Consider the following 17,776-nt stretch of genomic DNA (forward strand, 5'->3'; position numbering starts at 1 on the left):
AAACTGAAGCACTAAAACTATGATTGATATACCAATTCATTTAGTTACTATTTCCCAACAAAGTCCAAATAACTCCATAAACTCCACTCCATTGTACTACGTTGACATAATATATTCTATAGAAATATATGAAAGCTATAAATCACATATCTACCATGCTTTCTTCAGGTAACTTTTATGTAATGACTTGTAACATAAAACTCCCGTCTTGTTTACGAGGTGCCGGAATGTAACATTTTTATGTTCCAACCTAACCCGGGCGTAATTGAAAGCCGTGAATAGTTTTATGTTGTCACTTGTTCATAATTTATTTTCATTTACCTTCTTACTACAGCCTACAGCTGTTAGATATAACGCGTCAGGTCAGCTCACTAAAATGGACGTATACAAGTACGCTGGAAGAAGTGTGCCATTCTAAACAAGTGTAAATTAAAAATTTATAACACCCCCGACAAGTAAAGGTTACAGTAACTAGAAAAGAGCTGATAACTTCCAAACGGCTGAACCGATTTTCTTGGATTATAGCTAAGAACACTATCGATCAAGCCACCTTTCAAACAAAAAAACTAAATTAAAATCGGTTCATTAGTTTAGGAGCTACGATGCCACAGACAGATACACAGATACACACGTCAAACTTATAACACCCCTCTTTTTGGGTCGGGGGTTAATGATAGTTATTTTTAGTTCAGATTCGAAACGCCCCACCAAACGCACTGAGAATTAAAATTGGCACTAAGGTTGAATTCTAGAGACCGCACTCTGTCTTTGCTAGACATAAGTTTCAGTTAAAACGAGACAGATTTATGCCAGCGGTATAACGCTGTCTCTTTTAACAGTGTCTTAAGTCTGAGCAAAGTCAAAGTGCGCTCTATAGATCTCAAGCTTAGTCTCAAATAGTCATCGTGTTGACACAATGTTGACATAATGTCTCATCACTAACATTTAGTTCCGAGTGCTGTTCACATGACGCTAACTGCTGCCTATCAGCACCAAAATGGCAAATTCGAGTTGCTTCAAAAACAGATTGGCAATCGCAGGTCCAGCGTTCTTGTATTAGTAGAGGTCCCTGGTTCTAACCTGCAAGCCGTCGTAATTGAAAGCTGTGAATATTTCGTAATTTATTTTAATTTACCATTTTATAACGCGTCAGGTTAACTGGAATGCCATAAAGTATAAATTGTATGATAGAAATTTTAATCTAGACTCGTTTTATTAAAGCTCGTTCCATAAAATTCGATTGTGTGGATTCATTTCTATGCTATGCTCTTTATGAATATGGCGAATTTTAATAAAGCTTATTAAAATTCATCAATTTAATAATTGGGTATTAATTCCCTTTTGTGAACAATTTTATTTTGACTTTATTTATTTTGTACGCAATTTACTATGTTTATTTCAGACGATGTGGCTAATCCTGTTGTACACAACAAGTCTGGATGTATTGCTATCTCTGTCATAATGCTCGCTGCGGAAATAGTAGAACTAGTTTAGACTTTTAAACTAATGCTCCAACCTAAACCCTATATATGCCTAAACTCTGATAGGTTTATGAGGTTCAATAGTGAGGCAGCACTGGGTTATGGATGATTATGATGAATATTATTGTAAATTGAACATTGAAAAGAGCAACCGCCGAGTTTCTTGCTGGTTCTTCTCGGTAGGAACGGCATTCCGAACCAGTGGTAAATTATTTGACGATTCAAAAGCACTTGTAAAAGTTTATTTGAATAAAAATCTATTCTATTCTATTCTATTCTATTCTATTCTATGATGACGCGTGAAGACTGGAGACCTAGGTCAATACATTTTTATCTATAGAAATAGTTTAATCTAAAATGACATTAATTTATTTAAAATGTTCCATCAAAACTTTTTCTATTATCAGGGTAAATACAAATCCAATTACGCCAAATTGCTTATGAAAACTCAGTGAATCTAATTCAAAGCATACACCCACATGCCTGATCCTATTCCATAAAGATAATTCTTCAATTTGGAAGCCCCAAATCCTTGAATACAATCATCCTAATTTCAATTATGTTTATAGATGGTAATAACATTACCTCGATTTGTTTGCTGGAGCCCGTTTCAATGAACTTAGTTAACTTACACGCGGCTTACCGTATCGTATTTCTACGAGTAAAGCCTGAAACAAACTAAACGCGGAACGGTAGTGTGTTTAACGCGGTGGCGTCTAGAAGTTGTAAAAGCAAGCGCAGACCGAGCTTGTCGAGTGACGGTGAGTAAAGGTATGAGTGCCAGTGGCGACTAATGCATAGTTATATGGACGAGAATGGGTACAAGTTTACTGCTACTTAAGACGTTTGTGCATCACACTTCACACTAATATTATAAATGCGAAAGTTTGAATATTTGTGTGTGTGTGTGTGTGTGTGTGTGTGTATGTTTGTTACTCCTTCACGCAAAAACTACTGGACGGATTTAGCTGAAATTTGGAATGGAGATAGATAATATCCAGAATTAGCACATAGGCTACTTTTTATCCCGGAAAATCAAAGAGTTCCCACGGGATTTCGACACGCGGACGAAGTCGCGGGCATCATCTAGTATGAATATAAAAAATATACTATGGTGCACTCCCCAGTCTGCCTCGCTAGACTAGACGGGCACTCAGGCTGAGATCTGTACTTTGATTCCAGTTAAAACGAAACTTTTGCCAGCGATATAACGCTGTATTGTTTTAACGTTGTGCGTTCTTCAGCGCAGAGATCTTAAGCTTACACTTTGCACTAATAGAGTTGGTAGCAAGTAAAGCAGATGCGTAGTTTCCATCGCGCGTTCTGTATGTCTGAGCCTTTAGTGTAAATCCATTCGGATTCTGAGCGTATCTTCGTAGCAGAAATCTTATTTGCAGCATTTTATCAACGGTCTGTAATCAAATCTCGTTCTGGATTAGAAATCTTGATTGCAATAACTTGGGCTACTGCCTCGTCAATTTGTTCAATTAACGTTCGGAGTGTATTAGGAACTGGATGGGTTTTATCGTGCTCGAATTGAATGCCAGTGTTTTGCAGTAAAGGGGTAAAGGTATGGGTATACACAAAGCGGGATGGGAGCGACACGTGACGACAGCAGCACAGGAAAAGAGTTTTATTTATTTAAAAGAAAATCACATTGATCCGTTCCTTCGTTGCGGCGTGGTTGAAGAACAAACCAACAAACTAACACATGTTCGCATTCATGACATTATAGGACTACTAATGTCTTACCATATCTATACATATAATAAAATTGTAGAAAAGTGGTGTCTGTACAATGGAAATATATAAAAAAAAGTAGCAGGGGTTGTTATTATATCGATGCCGAACCCGAAATTGTAATTAATATTTTTTTTGTCTGTTTGTCTGTTTGTCTGTGTGTTTGTGCACGCTAATCTCAGAAACGGCTTATTCGATTTAGATACGGTTTTCACTAATATATTGTAATAAGCTTCACTTAGGATTTAGTGTTTATTTCATGTCAATCGGTTCATAAATAAAAAAGTTATGTCAATTTAAAGAATCACGGCGCCTCGCGCCTGAGCGTCCGTGGCTATATAAAGCGCGAAAAGTCACTATTCCACGCGAACGAAGTCGCGGGCACAGCTAGTCCTATAATATATCCGGATATATTATAGGATATGGTAAGACATTAGTAGTGCAGCTTACCTTTATTGACACACGCGTACCTTTGCAATCTTAATTCAAGGAACTGTGTGCCGTACTGTGGCGCACACAATGCAAACGCTTTCAAAAGGTTACTTTGATAGCAACGTTTAGTATTGGACACGTTGCCACTGCGCGTTGTATTTGACCAGGCCTTTAGCCCGGTCGGGTTTTATCAGGTTCGAATTGAAAGCGAGAGTTTTGTAGTAAGGGTATTGGGGATCAAGTTTAAGAGCGGCTCGACGTCGCTCCCGATCGTCACGCGATATCGCCGAGGGACCAAGGGTTGACTTTTAATGAGGGATTTCACGTCGAGGACGCTGTGAAGATGCCTTTTTAAGGGTGTCGGCTTTAGTATTAGGTAGATAGTGACTGTAGTGCTGTTAAAAGAGAAGGGATGTGGGTTTATGTCAACTACTAAACATCGACACTACTAAACATTATACTTAAATGTGAAAGTGTGTCTGTCTATCTGTCTGTCTGCTAGCTTTTCACGGCCCAACAGTTCAACCAATTTTAATAAAATTTGGTATAGAGTTAGCTTACATCCCGGGGAAGGACATGGGCTCCTTTTATCCCGGAAAATCAAAGAGTTCCTACGGGATTCTTAAAGGCCCATCTGTTTAACCGATTTATATTTTGGTACAGAGGTAGCTTGTATCCCGGAAATTTACATAGGAAACTTTTTATCTCGGAAAATCAAAGAGTTCCCACGGGATTTAATAATACTTGTAACTTAGATCCACGCGGGCACATACCTGTCCTGGTTGACTGACTGAAGGCTTTATCAAGACAAAACCTAAGCCGCTGAGGTAAGATAAGAAACTGTTTTAACTGTAGGTTATTTTTAGACGTAGGCACTAAGAAAGATTTTTTTTGGAAACACCCCATTTATAAAATCACAAAGCGTATTACCATTTGCCAGGGAAGTGTCACTTTCGCGTTTTTATCTCCGAAAGTGTAGTCACTCACCATCAAGTTAGATCGCTTCAAGCGAATAGTAAAAAACGGAATAGTAATTGAATTCGCAAAACTAAAACTCCGACCATACATTCGGCAGTTCCGCGGAGTTTTCACAGCTATAACTCGACGCATCAAGAACTTCGCTAACAATATTAGTATGTATTAATAATTAACACAACACTTCAGCTCGAGACTGCACCGCGGAACTGAAACTAGGGTGACCAGACGATCGGAATTTTTAGGACATGTTTACATTCCTAACGTTTTTTTAGTGTTGGATAGGTTGAAAGCCTGATAGAAAACAAATATTAGAACAAGTTTTTCTTAAAACGTTATACTTTTCTTCCATTTGCTCGGAAGTTTGTTTATTTTTAAAAAAACTAAATGTACAACAAAATAACACGCCAGCAATTTTCAGCACGACAAAATTGCTGGACAATTTCATTCTGATGATGTTCTTTAAAAAGGACTCGGTAGACGCATAGCCTTTTTAAATCACTTCGGAAGTCTTCGTCTTCGCCTCTCCCTTCCAATATTACTTGGCTGTAGCAATTGTGCTTTATTTCTTATTGTTCTAAGATTTTAATCTATAGAGCGCAGTTTAACTTTGCTTAGACTTAAGTTTCAGTTAAAACGAGATGGATTTATGGCAGCGGTATAACGCTGTCTCGTTTTAACAGTGTCTTTTTAGCAAAGTTCAGGATCTGAGCCTAAATCCCGTAACCATCCCGATAGGAATAAAGACGAGGTCTAGAGATAAAGACACTAGTTTTCATACATGGAACAAATAAAATTTTGAGTTTGAGGTAACAAACTATAGCTAACTATTGCATTATTGAAAAAAAATACTCTCCGTGACTATGCAGAGAGACTGTCCTTAATTTTAAACTGATCTGGTCTCCTTAGCTATAACTAACTATGACAAACTTCCAGAGCCGCAGCAACCAACTTGCGCCACTGGGACCAAACAATATGACGATGACATTATTATATTTTATGCGGCTGCTCGTTTGCTAGCGGCTTTAATTAGGCCCTTTGCTTTGTACTACAACCTTTTAACTGTAAGCTTTTAGCCTGCTTCTTTGTCTTGCATTAAAAATCTTGTTTTTTCATTAGGGAATATTATACGTAATCAAAAAATATTACTACCAAACCTTTACTTCACTGAAACACACACACACGCTCACACACATGTGCCCGCTTGCATCTTAGATTGCATCATTATTCATCATTTACCACTACGTGAGATTGTAGTCAAGGGCTAACTTGTATCTGAATTTAAAAAACCAAATTCTGTCTCGGAAAATTTGTTTTACGCGAGTAGGCAGTATCTACGCAAGGAAGGAAACGTTAAATTCTAAACAACAGTAAATACTTTATTTAAGTCACAATTCAAACTGGGTCAAAGCCAGTTTGTATCGCGGATATGCTGCATAATAGATAGATTAGGTTTTGGCAAGTGTTTTCCTCCATTTTCCAGGTAGGTTAAGCCGCAAATTGTGCCAACTTTGTGTATTTGCGCGTTTATATTTTTAAAATGTGAAGTTCGGAATTTGATTCTCTGTCAAGATAACTTTGTAGGTTGAAGTCTGTATGCTTTATATATAAACTATATGGACTAGGTACGTGTTTATTTTATAAAACGCTTCCGAAATAAGAAAGGGAAATCGTATCTGCTATATTGCGACGTTATAGTATTATAGTATAGGTAAATATTTTGTAAATTTGAAAGAGATTTTGGAGGCCTAGGCCCTATATTTTTCGCATCGATAATTTTATTTCAATTGCTTCCTTAATGTGCAATTTTCTGTACGGCGATATTAATTTTTTTATTTTCTTTGTTTCAGTAGTCCGAGGAACGCAGTAGTTAACAAGTAAGTAGACTTGACCTTTTTGTCCTACTAGTTCAAACAACGGCTATGGGTAGAGATGATGATGATGATAATTATCAGGGTTCCGTACCCGAAGGGTGCCAACGGGACTCTATTACTAAGCCTCCACTGTCCTTCCATCCGTCCATCCATCCGTCGAGTCTGTCAGCGGGTTTGTATCTCCTGAACCGCAAAAGGTACCTAGAGAGTTAAAACTTTCATAGATGTGTATTTCTATTGCTGCCTATAACAACAAATAATAAAAATTTCAAAATGGAGATTAATGAAAAACAAGAAAAAAGTTATTTCTTATACTGTACGGAACCCACTAAACTGATTTTTTTATTCGTTGACTAGCCGAGCCTTGATTACGATCTCACCTTGTGGTAAGAAATTACCTACTAGCTAACGATGCAGTCTAATAAGTCTGCTCACCAGGAGCATCAAATAATGTTTATTGGAACAAAAGCTAAATTCCTTTTACGCATTACTCGAAACAGAGTAGTACTGCAGAGTTCTGTGAGAGCTCGCTTCGATTTATTTCCTAGTTAGACGTCGTATCTGCTGCGCGCATCTCGGCGATCGCTTAATGAAACTAAAGATTTGGGCACACCACCACAGTTCACGACAGTTTCGAAATTTCTAGAAATTTCGAACAAAACGTCGAGTCTTCACCTACATTGGCAGACGTCAAATGTTACCAATATTTGACGCTAGGTAGGTTATGAAACGACTAGGTATCTTTTCTTTAGCCTACTATTTGACAGATATCGGTTCAGGATCAAACCGAGAATTTACTCACTTTAGTCACTCTGACACTACACCAAACAGGATTAGTAACGGCCGTAGACAGGAATTGCTGTGACATTTACTCAGGAATAATAGCTATCCATTCATCAGCCTTTATGTGTCCACCGCTGGACATACATAGATAGGCCTTTCGAGGAGCGCAACACTATGCAACGTTTTCCGGCTTCCTCATCCACCCACTTTTTGTCACCTTTTTAACATCCTCACTGTAGCGACCTAGAGGTCTTCCCTCACTGCACTCACCAGTATATGGTCTCCGCCACACATCAGCCCCGCTGGCTAGCAAGTCTTCGACAGACATAGCCTGTCCACTGCCACTTCAGCTTGCCAATTCTCTGGGCTTTATCGGTGAATTAGTTTTTCAGACGGATATCAACTTGGCAATAGATTTTTGGGTCGATCAATGAAAACGCATGATCAGCGTTATTAGCCTGTATAAAATACAATAAAATATTAAATTTTAACGCAATCGGTGGGGCTTGGTGTACCCAATACTTGAAGAGAATACTCCCCGAAATCCAATATGGTAAGCAAAGAGCCCGGATTTATTCCCGTCTAGATAGGATCGCGATACCGTTCTCACCACACGTAATTTAACTTCCCCTGACGGGTTTATTCCGCTATCATAAGGAAATTATACTAAAGACACCACCGCAAAATCTATCAGTGATCTTACCTTAATGGTACGTACCGGTTCTTTCGTTTGAAATTATGGCCTCAACATCTTAGGGATGGAAAAGGGATGATATAGCCCTGTGGATACTGGTGATAGCATAGTGATTAAGAGTTCGGCGTCCTATTTGGAGGGTCTATGGTTCGATCCCGTGCACTCACTTTCAAATTTTTGTAATTCAATGCGTTTTAAACAGTTAAATATAATTTGCTTTAATGGGAAAGGAAAGCATCGTAAGGAAATCTATGGGTATATGTATTTAAGAGTTATGAATGTTAAAGGTATGAAGTCAGCCAAATCTGTGCCCAGTTGACCAGCAAGATGGACTATAGCCGAAACCCTTCTCATTCTGAGAGGAGGAAGTTGCTTTTGCATACGTTTTATACCATAAAAGTGTTGCATAGCCTGCATATATCATGAAATCTTCCTCACATTCACAAAAAAATATACATAAATGGCTAGATCAAGTGAAGGCTCCAAGGATTCTTTGCTCACAGATAGATTCTACATTTGTTAAAGCATCATCACTCACTTAGTGCGCTTTGCTCACTGAGTGTGTTTTTGTGATAGCGCTAACGGCTTAGAATTGAAAACGAATTGCTTTTGTGTAGAAGTCGTTATACCTACTTATAAAGGACTGGCGTAGCTTTGTACCCCATTTGTTGTTAGTAAGCAAAGTTTTAGACTCAAATTCAATGGCATGTATTTGTTTTTAACCCCCGACCCAAAAAGAGGGGTGTTATAAGTTTGACGTGTGTATCTATGTATCTGTCTGTGGCATCGTAGCTCTTAAACTAATGAACCGATTTTAATATTTTTTTTTGTTTGAAAGGTGGCTTGATCAAGAGTGTTCTTAGCTATAATCCAAGAAAATCGGTTCAGCTGTTTGAAAGTTATAAGCTCTTTTCTAGTTACTGTAACCTTCACTTGTCGGGTGTGTTATAATTTTTTAATTTACAATTGTCTACAAAAGGTTTCTTATTTCTCTTAACATTGCTTCTATAGACCACTTAGACTAAAATAGTATGAGAGGGAGCGATGCCATGAATGGATTTCATTCCATTTACTTATTAGGTATATAATATAATATTACACACTAAATTTTAAATTAGAGTTTTTTAAAACCCATACCCTCGCGGACGGAGACGCGGTAATCGTCTAGTTAAACTATAAACGTATTAAGTATGACTAGGTACTTACTTCGTATTAACAGGACTCTCTCCGTCACTTACTCCATACAATCGTAGTTCCAATTTCATTTGAATATTAAGCAACCAAAGTCCATGAAATTTTGCAGACATATTCTAGAAACTAATATCTGTGTCTGTGGTTTTTGAGCTTTCTGTTAAAATATTCGGTTTCAAAGTTACGCGGTCTTAAAAATTTTCATACAAATCTTTGAGCTCCTGTAATTTTAAAATTACATATTTTTAGAAAAATCTAAAACACCACAGACATAGATATTAGTTTCTAGAATATGTCTGCAAAATTTCATGGACTTTGGTTGCTTAAAATTCAAATGAAATTGGAACTACGATTGTATGAAACGAGTGACGGAGAGAGCCCTCTTAAATCATTACTATTTTAGTAATTTTAATTATAGGTAACAATTCTCGTAAGCTTTCAGCGTTTGATAATTCGGAAAATAAATAAAACTAATTACCATTTTCACCTGTATTTAACGACTAATAATCCAATAATTAATATCAAATTGAATATTAATAGTAATAATAGTATTATTAACGAATAAATTAACGTAAGCCATTTTAGCCTAAATTGCAAAATTAATACGCGCCCGAATATGTTTATCGTCTGTATTTATAAATCACTAATTTAATTAGAATAATGAATATTATTACGCGCTCTACCGATTTTACACAGGCATTATGAAAAAGTTTCTACCTATTCAAATTCCATAAAATTAGAAGTGCTGTTATTCTAAATAAGTAAAACCACATAATAATTTATATATAAATTTTTTAAACGTTAGAGTTAAAGCTCACATTGGTCCTTTGAGTTGGACTATTAATATAATTCCATAATATTACATATGCGAAAGTTTGTATGTATGGATGTTTGTCACTCTTTCACGCAAAAACTACTGGAAGGATTTGGCTATGTAGAATGGAAATGGATTATACCCTGGATTAACACATAGGTTACTTTTATCCCGGAAAATCAATGAGTTCCCACGGGATTTTTAAGAAACCTGTATACACACGAACGAAGTCGCGGGCATCAGCTAGTAATTCCATAAAATTAGAAATGCTGTTATTCTAATTAATAAGACTAACCACCTTCTAACCACATAATGATTTATATAATTAAATTTTTTAAACGTTAGAGTCAAAGCTCACCTTGGCCCAACCCAACTTTGGCGAGTGCCAGCCAACATGACGTGAAAGATATCGTGAATCGCACCAATAAGAAACTTGAACCTTTGAGTTGCTCGCCGAAAGCGCTTGCCCATTTTTCCCCCGCGCTGGTAAAAATGCGGTTACGCATCCCTCACTAAAGCGGCTATGTGGGACTCACTGGCTATGCTACAGCATACTACAGCATACCCACCTACCCAGGGGTACCATCCACGTCAGGTATGAGCCCGACGTTGAGCCGACACCATAGTGCGGGAGAAGGAGAGCATAATGTCTCCTTCTTCTCCTCTGTCTTCTTCTGCGGAGTGGGTTTAGATAATTCTCAGCCATACCAGTAAACCACTCATAACGAAAACTTTAAAATTATATTAAAGCTTTGGTTTAAATATTGTCACATATTCTGGTGAACCACTCATATAGCTTCAAAGTTTCTAGATATTATGGTTCTTTAACAAAGCTAAAATCATTTCCACTTCTCCTTTAAACTAGGCACAAATAGTTGCGTCTTTTACCGGGCAGCCGTTTTAAACCCATTGAGGCCTTGCTATTTTATACTCTAGCTTAAAAACTCGTTAACACAACAAAATAAAATTGGTACATTTTATCCTCGAATAAACAGCAAATTTCTTTAAATTTTAAACCGAGCGTCCGAACTAATTGCAACTTCGTTTTCAACAGAAAATTCTTTTGATTTTTAGGGTTCCATACCGGAAGAGTGCCAACGGGAACCTATTACTAAGCCTCTAATACCACCCGTCAGTCCGTCTGTCTGTCAGCGGGCTGTATTTCATGAAACGTTAACGGTAGAGAGTTCAAATTTTCATAGGGTGTGTATTTCTATTGCCACTATGCCTGGCAAAAAATATTAAAAAATTCGAAATGGCTGCCATGCAAATGTAAAAAAATAATTAAAAAGTACCAGACTACATAATAGTACCTACATAAGTATAACTATCTTGACTCCGACGTGAGTTCCTGTCAAGAGATATTTATAATGGCTATCAGTCACTAAAATAGCAAGAAATTGTTACATAATATTATATAATAATAAATTTTAAAAAAAATTGGATTTTTTATTATATGAGCTCATTTACAAAAGAAAACTATAAATTAAATCACAATATAATGTATATTTCAAACGGTATCTTGATTTTAAGAAACGCTGTCTCGACTAATTTCTTTCTTTGGTCCGTACTGGCGAAACGAGCTGTAGCCGCGTATCTGACTTGTGCCCCTTTTCCTTACGACCACAGATATTACTTGTACGATGGTACGGAACCCTCTTGTACGAGCCCGACTCACATTTCACCGGTTTTGTATTTCATAATATTTTTTCTCAGCTATTCCACTAAGCGCCGTACAAAATGCAGCTGGATATCAGTAAGTTAGTACCTACCGCTTGGAATTTTCTAAGTAACTTTAAGGATTTAAATCTTGACTTTCTTTCTCCGGAGCTCCGTTGCAACGTTAACAGCATACATGAATGATGAGGTAAGGAACATTGAAATATATACTGGGTTACCAGACAGACAAGCTCTGTAAAGTTGTCCGGGAAAGAGACAATGTGAATTATGTTTAACCCCCGACCCAAAAAGAGGGGTGTTATAAGTTTGACGTGTGTATCTGCGTACTATGGCATCGTAGCTCCTAAACTAATGAACCGATTTTAAGTTAGTTTTTTTTTTTGTTTGAAAGGTGGCTTGATCGAGAGTTTTCTTAGCTATAATACAAGAAAATCGGTTCAGCCGTTTGAAAGTTATCAGCTCTTTTCTAGTCACTGTCACCTTCACTTGTCGGGGGTGTTATAAATTTTTAATTTACACCTGTTACAATTTATGGAAAGATATTGCAAATTAATACACTATTACGTAGAACTACAATTATTTCACTTTGGTAGAACTCTGAAGTATGCGGGTTTTCTTACGATATTTTCCTTTACCGTTAAAGCATTTGACATTTACTTAATTAAAATCTGCCAATCTAAAGACCAGTATAATGGACTATGGCCTAAACCCTTCTCATTCTGAAAGGAGACCCGTGCTCAGTAGTGTACTGACGATGGGTTAAAATGATGATCATGATTTTGTTATGATACACTCCTTACTTTTAATTTTATTTCCTTTGCATGGTGGCCATTTTGAAATTCGCCATTTTGGTTTTTTATAATTTGTTGTTAGTGTGGCGATTAAAATACGTACACTGTGAAAATTTTAACTCTATTAAAGTTTATGAGATACAGGTCAAAGTCCGTCAGAAGGACGGACGGACGGATAGCGGAGCCTTATTAATAGGGTTCCGTTCACCAGTTGTTGACGCCCTTCGGAACCCTAAAAACTAAAATCTCGTAGGAGATATTATGAAAGAAATCCTGATATTCTATTCACATAATAATCAATTTGGATGACCGTCAAAATATGCACTCCATACAATACCTAAATGTCTTATCGAAAGCAGAACAATGTTCAGTAAAGCCAATAACTCTGCCTAGCCGCACGATACACGATAGTCGAAACTAGAACTACATTCAATAGTCAGCCAACTGAAAATAGGTTCGAAGGCTCTAGAACGTACGTTAAATGTACGAACGAGAGGTCTTCGGAATTTTCACGTACTCTTGGCGAGGATTCAAAGGCTGCGAGTGGGTTTTAAACTTCGCAAGTTATTGCTCGGACGATAATCGAATGTGGGATAGACTGTTGGATCAATGAACTAAGAAATAGGTGTGGAATATAGGTACGGGCGGATCTTACTAGACTGGATTTTTCGAAGTTAACTAAGGCCCAGTCACATAACAGGCGGTTAAACTTTAAAAAAGTAGAATATTTAATAGTAAAAAATAATTTTTTCTCAACTAATTATAAAAAAAAGGTTAAAATGAGGGATAATCGTAGAACAAATAGGAAGGTGAGATTTTCAATGCCAAAAATTTACAATTACTATGGCAAAAGAATAAGCGCATATATAGTACCCAAATTATATAATGCAATCGGCTGGGTTGAGGAGGACAGCGATGGGCTCAGTGAGGGAGTCCTTAAGAAGAGGTTAAAGAAACACCTACTTAGGGACTCCCTAACGGAGTAGGTCCGTGCTTTATAAAATTAGTAATTTATGTTTTGTGTTTTCTTTTGATTTGTATAGTAATGTGTTTTTGTCTGTGTAGTAAATTAGTTAGGTTTAAATAAATATTTAATAGTGGTAAATTTATTATAAGTATAGATTAAGGTGTATGGATAAGTTAGTTAATAGTTACGATAAAATAAGAGCGCCACCTCGCCAACAAACTGGCCCACCAGTTTGGCGAGCGATAATATTATAGATCCAATGTTAAATTTTTTTTTTTTTTTGATTAAATAATTAAAAAAAAACTTAAAATGGGTTGCATTAGTCGGTATTTAAACCTCCATGATTAAGGTTAATGGTAACAAACCCTGACTCATGGGACCCATTTTGTTTGTATGGACAGTAAAAATTTAACCTAGCCTAGTCTATATCATACTATCCGACTGTGGTTAATTCGCTGTTGCTCGCGACTTCATCTGCAATTAATATTAAAGTGATAACCATAATTAACACAATGTAAACCTTCTTCATGTAAAGTTTTCTATAATATAGTAGTAAAATCGCATTAAAATTCACACAGATTGCGACTTAAATTGCGAATCAGAGATTTTTTTCTCTAAAACGAAGAAAAGAATAGAAGAATTTTGCCAAACCAATTTTTTTCTTGGAAGATTTTTTGATTAACAAGAACATTGACAAAAAAAAACAATTTTGAACGAACATAATGAAAGTATACCCAGTCCCTTTTTACCTTGGCCACTTATTATGGTCATTATTAATGATCCTCAAGTTGGACGGGCATGTATGAACGTATCGCCATGGTATATTAACGTGCAATTTCATTAGATGCGGCTGCAATCGAGGTGATTAATCAAAATGAGAATCACCAGGCTAATGGTAGTGGGCGAACCTTCGGATAAGGAGGTATGAGAGGGATAAGAACGTGTGCTCGAGTAGAATACGGGGGGCGTTAAGTTTCTTGTTTTTAACCCCCGACCCAAAAAGAGGGGTGCTATAAGGTTGACGTGTGTATCTGTGTATGTGTCTGTGACATTGTAGCTCCTAAACGAATGAACCAATTTTAATTTAGTTTTTTTTGTTTGAAAGGTGGCTTGATTGAGAGTGTTCTTAGCTATAATCGAAGAAAATCGGTTCAGCCGTTTGAAAGTTATCAGCTCTTTTCTAGTAACTGTAACCTTCACTTGGGGTGTTATAAATTTTTAATTTACACTTTTTTAAAAGCGTTGATATATTTTTGCTTTAACATCAGCGTACCAATATAATTTCATCATTGTTTTCTTCTTTATTTTGTTTCCTTATCAAATCCATAAGCCTATAATGCGTCCTCTGTAAGACAGAGCAAATCGAGAGAGCGCCTTCAAATACGTACTGCAGTCTATCTTCCATATCCGCCCGCTTCCTCCTCCGCCCATGGACTAGATGATACCCGCGACTTCGTCCGCGTGGATTTAGGTTTTTGAAAATCCCGTAGGAACTCTTTGATTTTCCAGGATAAAAAATAGTCTATGTCCTTCCCCGAGATGTAAGCTAACAATGTACAAAATCGGTTAAACATTTGGGCCGTGAAAACTAGCAGATAGACAGACAGACACACTGTCGCATTTATAATATTAGTATGATGGTACGGAACCCTTCATGTGTGAATCCGACTCGCGCTTGACCGATTTTTCTATAACATTAACAGTGACAATAATCGTCAACATGTGTCAAAGACCTTCAGTCCTTCACATTAGCAACGGACAAAAGGCAATTTTCTATCCGACTGCCGTCCGTCGAAATGATCTGCAATCAATCGGACAATGGACTATGGAGGGGCGAACTTATTTCAGCGCCGATCGGGCGATGGTAATTTATCACGAGAATCATTTGTTTCCTCGGTAGATAAGTACGAATTAGTTACCGTTTCAAAAATAGTTTTTGACTACTTCCTGGCGCAGTGGTTAACGCTGTGGTCATAAAAGTTGGAGGTGCCCGGTTCGATTCCTAGCGCGGGCAATTTGGGAATTTATAACTTCTAAATTGTCACTGGGCTGGTCTGGTGGGATGCTTTGGCCGCGGCTAGTTACCATCCTACCGGCATAGCTTGTCAAGCGATTTAGCGTTTCGGTGTGATGCCGCGTAGGAACCGATCAGGGGTAGGTATGGGCCATACCCCTGCCAATTACCCCGCTTCCATCTGAGACTTTTAACATCAACACCTACCACCAGGTGAGATCGCAGTCAAGGGCTAATTTGTAATGAAATGAAAAAGAAAGTATATAGATAAAGTATTATCATATAATCAAAAAAGCCCGAAGTACCCCGATAGCCCAAGGATGGACTAGTAGCTCGTTCACACAGGCTGCGTAAGCGTAGACGTAGCGCGTACCATCGCGTTGTAATATATGGAACTGTATGAAACATGGCACACCACTTGTGTAAAGCGTGGACGTATGCGTAACCCGTTAGGGGTTTACGCGCGTCAATACGCACGTGTCACATTTACGCAATTGGTGTGAATCGGCCTTTAAGCTAAATAGCTATTCTGGTTTTTTGTACAAACGCTGAAGGTACCTAAATATATCTTATAGTCTTGTTTCAGCGATCTCATACCACCACAGAAATCAGAATAGGTAAGCGTAGAAGTGTAAAAAATGTTCGGAATGGCCTTACTACTGAGCATATTATACTTAAGAGGGCTCTCTCCATCACTCGTTTCATACAATCGTAGTTCCAATTTCATATGAATATTAAGCAACCAAAGTCCATGAAATTTTGCAGACATATTCTAGAAACTAATATCTATGTCTGTGGTTTTCCAGATTTCTGTTAAAATATTCGGTTTCAAAGTTACGCAAATCTTTGAGCCCCTGTAATTTTAAAACTACATATTTTTAGAAAAATCTAAAACACCACAGACACAGATACTGGTTTTTAGAATAATGATGCAAAATTTCATGGACTTTGGTTGCTTAATATTCAAATGAAATTGGAACTACGATTGTATGAAACGAGTGACGGAGAGAGCCCTGTTAACGTAATATTGTTCACACATTCAGAGTATAGGTAGTAGGTACACTAAAACTCGTAAACTAGGTAATACTTTTGTCGTAGCGAAACATCCAACAGCTTATGCGGTAAATATTATGCAAAGTTGGCTCGCTACCAGGAACTGATATGATTATTATTTATACCTTGACACTTTCATATGTAACACGTACAATAATTTAAGAATATTTAGTTTAGATACCTATTTTGATATAAAATCCATATCCCTACTTTCTATCTAAATATATAGAAGGAAAATATGAGTGACAAATTTATCTACGCACAGCTCAAACTACTGCTGACGGATCGAGCTGTTTGGCGTGCAGATAGCTATTATGACGTAGACATCTGCTAAGGAAGGATTTTTGAAAATTCAACCCCTATTAGTGTAGTCCACGCGGACGAAGTCGCGGGCATACGCTAGTTAGGAATAAATGCGAAAATCTGCTAATTTTTTTTACCGTTTTATAGACATAGCTTGTATCCCCGAGATGGACATAATAAGCTATTTTATCCTAAAAAATCAAGTTGCCCACAGGATTTTTGAAAAATCCACACGGACCAGAATATCAATTATCACTATCATTATCATTCTCATCATCAACCCATTGCTGGCGCACTACTGAGCATGGGTCTTCTCTTGGAATAAACGGTGGTAGCCTAGTGGTTAAGACGTCGACCTATTCGGGAGGTCCGGTGTTCGACCCCAGGCACGCACCTCCAACTTTTCGGAGTTGCAATTTAAATATCACATGCTTTATTAAACCATTAGTTTTTCAAAACAACTTACAGATTGATCAGAACTTTATACGGGTAAATCTGAAGGCATAACTTAGTATCTATACTGTCATGACTAAAAAAATATGTGCTTTTTCAGCTATATTGGCTTTTCGTGCTATTGAAACTAGGTTGTTTGGCTAACTCAATAACAACAGTAATCGAGTTATACGCTTTAACTTATTTTTATCAACACGAAAATAAATGGTTTCGCTTAAAATATCGGAACATAGATTTTAAAAACTATGTTCAATAGCGTTCAATAGATGATAGCTGTTTTGCTTCAACAATCTCACCACCACAGAAATCAGAACAGCCGATAACATTTCTATTATTTTCTGTGTAGGTATACCAACCACCAAGGGAGAACGGTTAACTTTTTCAAATTTTCGTTCGGAATAGACATGATGAGCTTTTCTTCCTGGCTCTTCTCAGTAGAACGTGCTTGCCTAACTGGTGATAGAGTCTGGACATGTTACCGTAGAACCATAGATGAATTTTAAGAATCAAGTACATTTTACTCAAAAACTT

At 37.3% G+C, this 17,776-nt stretch overlaps 1 protein-coding gene and 1 long non-coding RNA gene across 5 annotated transcripts in view; one reads left to right on the plus strand and one right to left on the minus strand.

Moving 5' to 3' along the window:
• The window catches only part of LOC123866035 (insulin-like growth factor-binding protein complex acid labile subunit), a 376,912-nt gene that overhangs the window by 249,129 nt on the left and 110,007 nt on the right, over window positions 1–17,776 (plus strand). The gene's annotated exons all lie outside the window — the stretch shown is intronic.
• LOC123866418 lies at window positions 286–1,069 on the minus strand. Its single transcript, XR_006796191.1, has 3 exons — window positions 944–1,069; window positions 499–500; window positions 286–295 (listed from the first exon to the last, which is right to left on the minus strand). It is a non-coding gene; the product is annotated as an uncharacterized LOC123866418 (long non-coding RNA).

This window comes from Maniola jurtina, chromosome 1 (genome assembly GCF_905333055.1).
Source record: "Maniola jurtina chromosome 1, ilManJurt1.1, whole genome shotgun sequence".
Taxonomy (NCBI): domain Eukaryota; kingdom Metazoa; phylum Arthropoda; class Insecta; order Lepidoptera; family Nymphalidae; genus Maniola; species Maniola jurtina.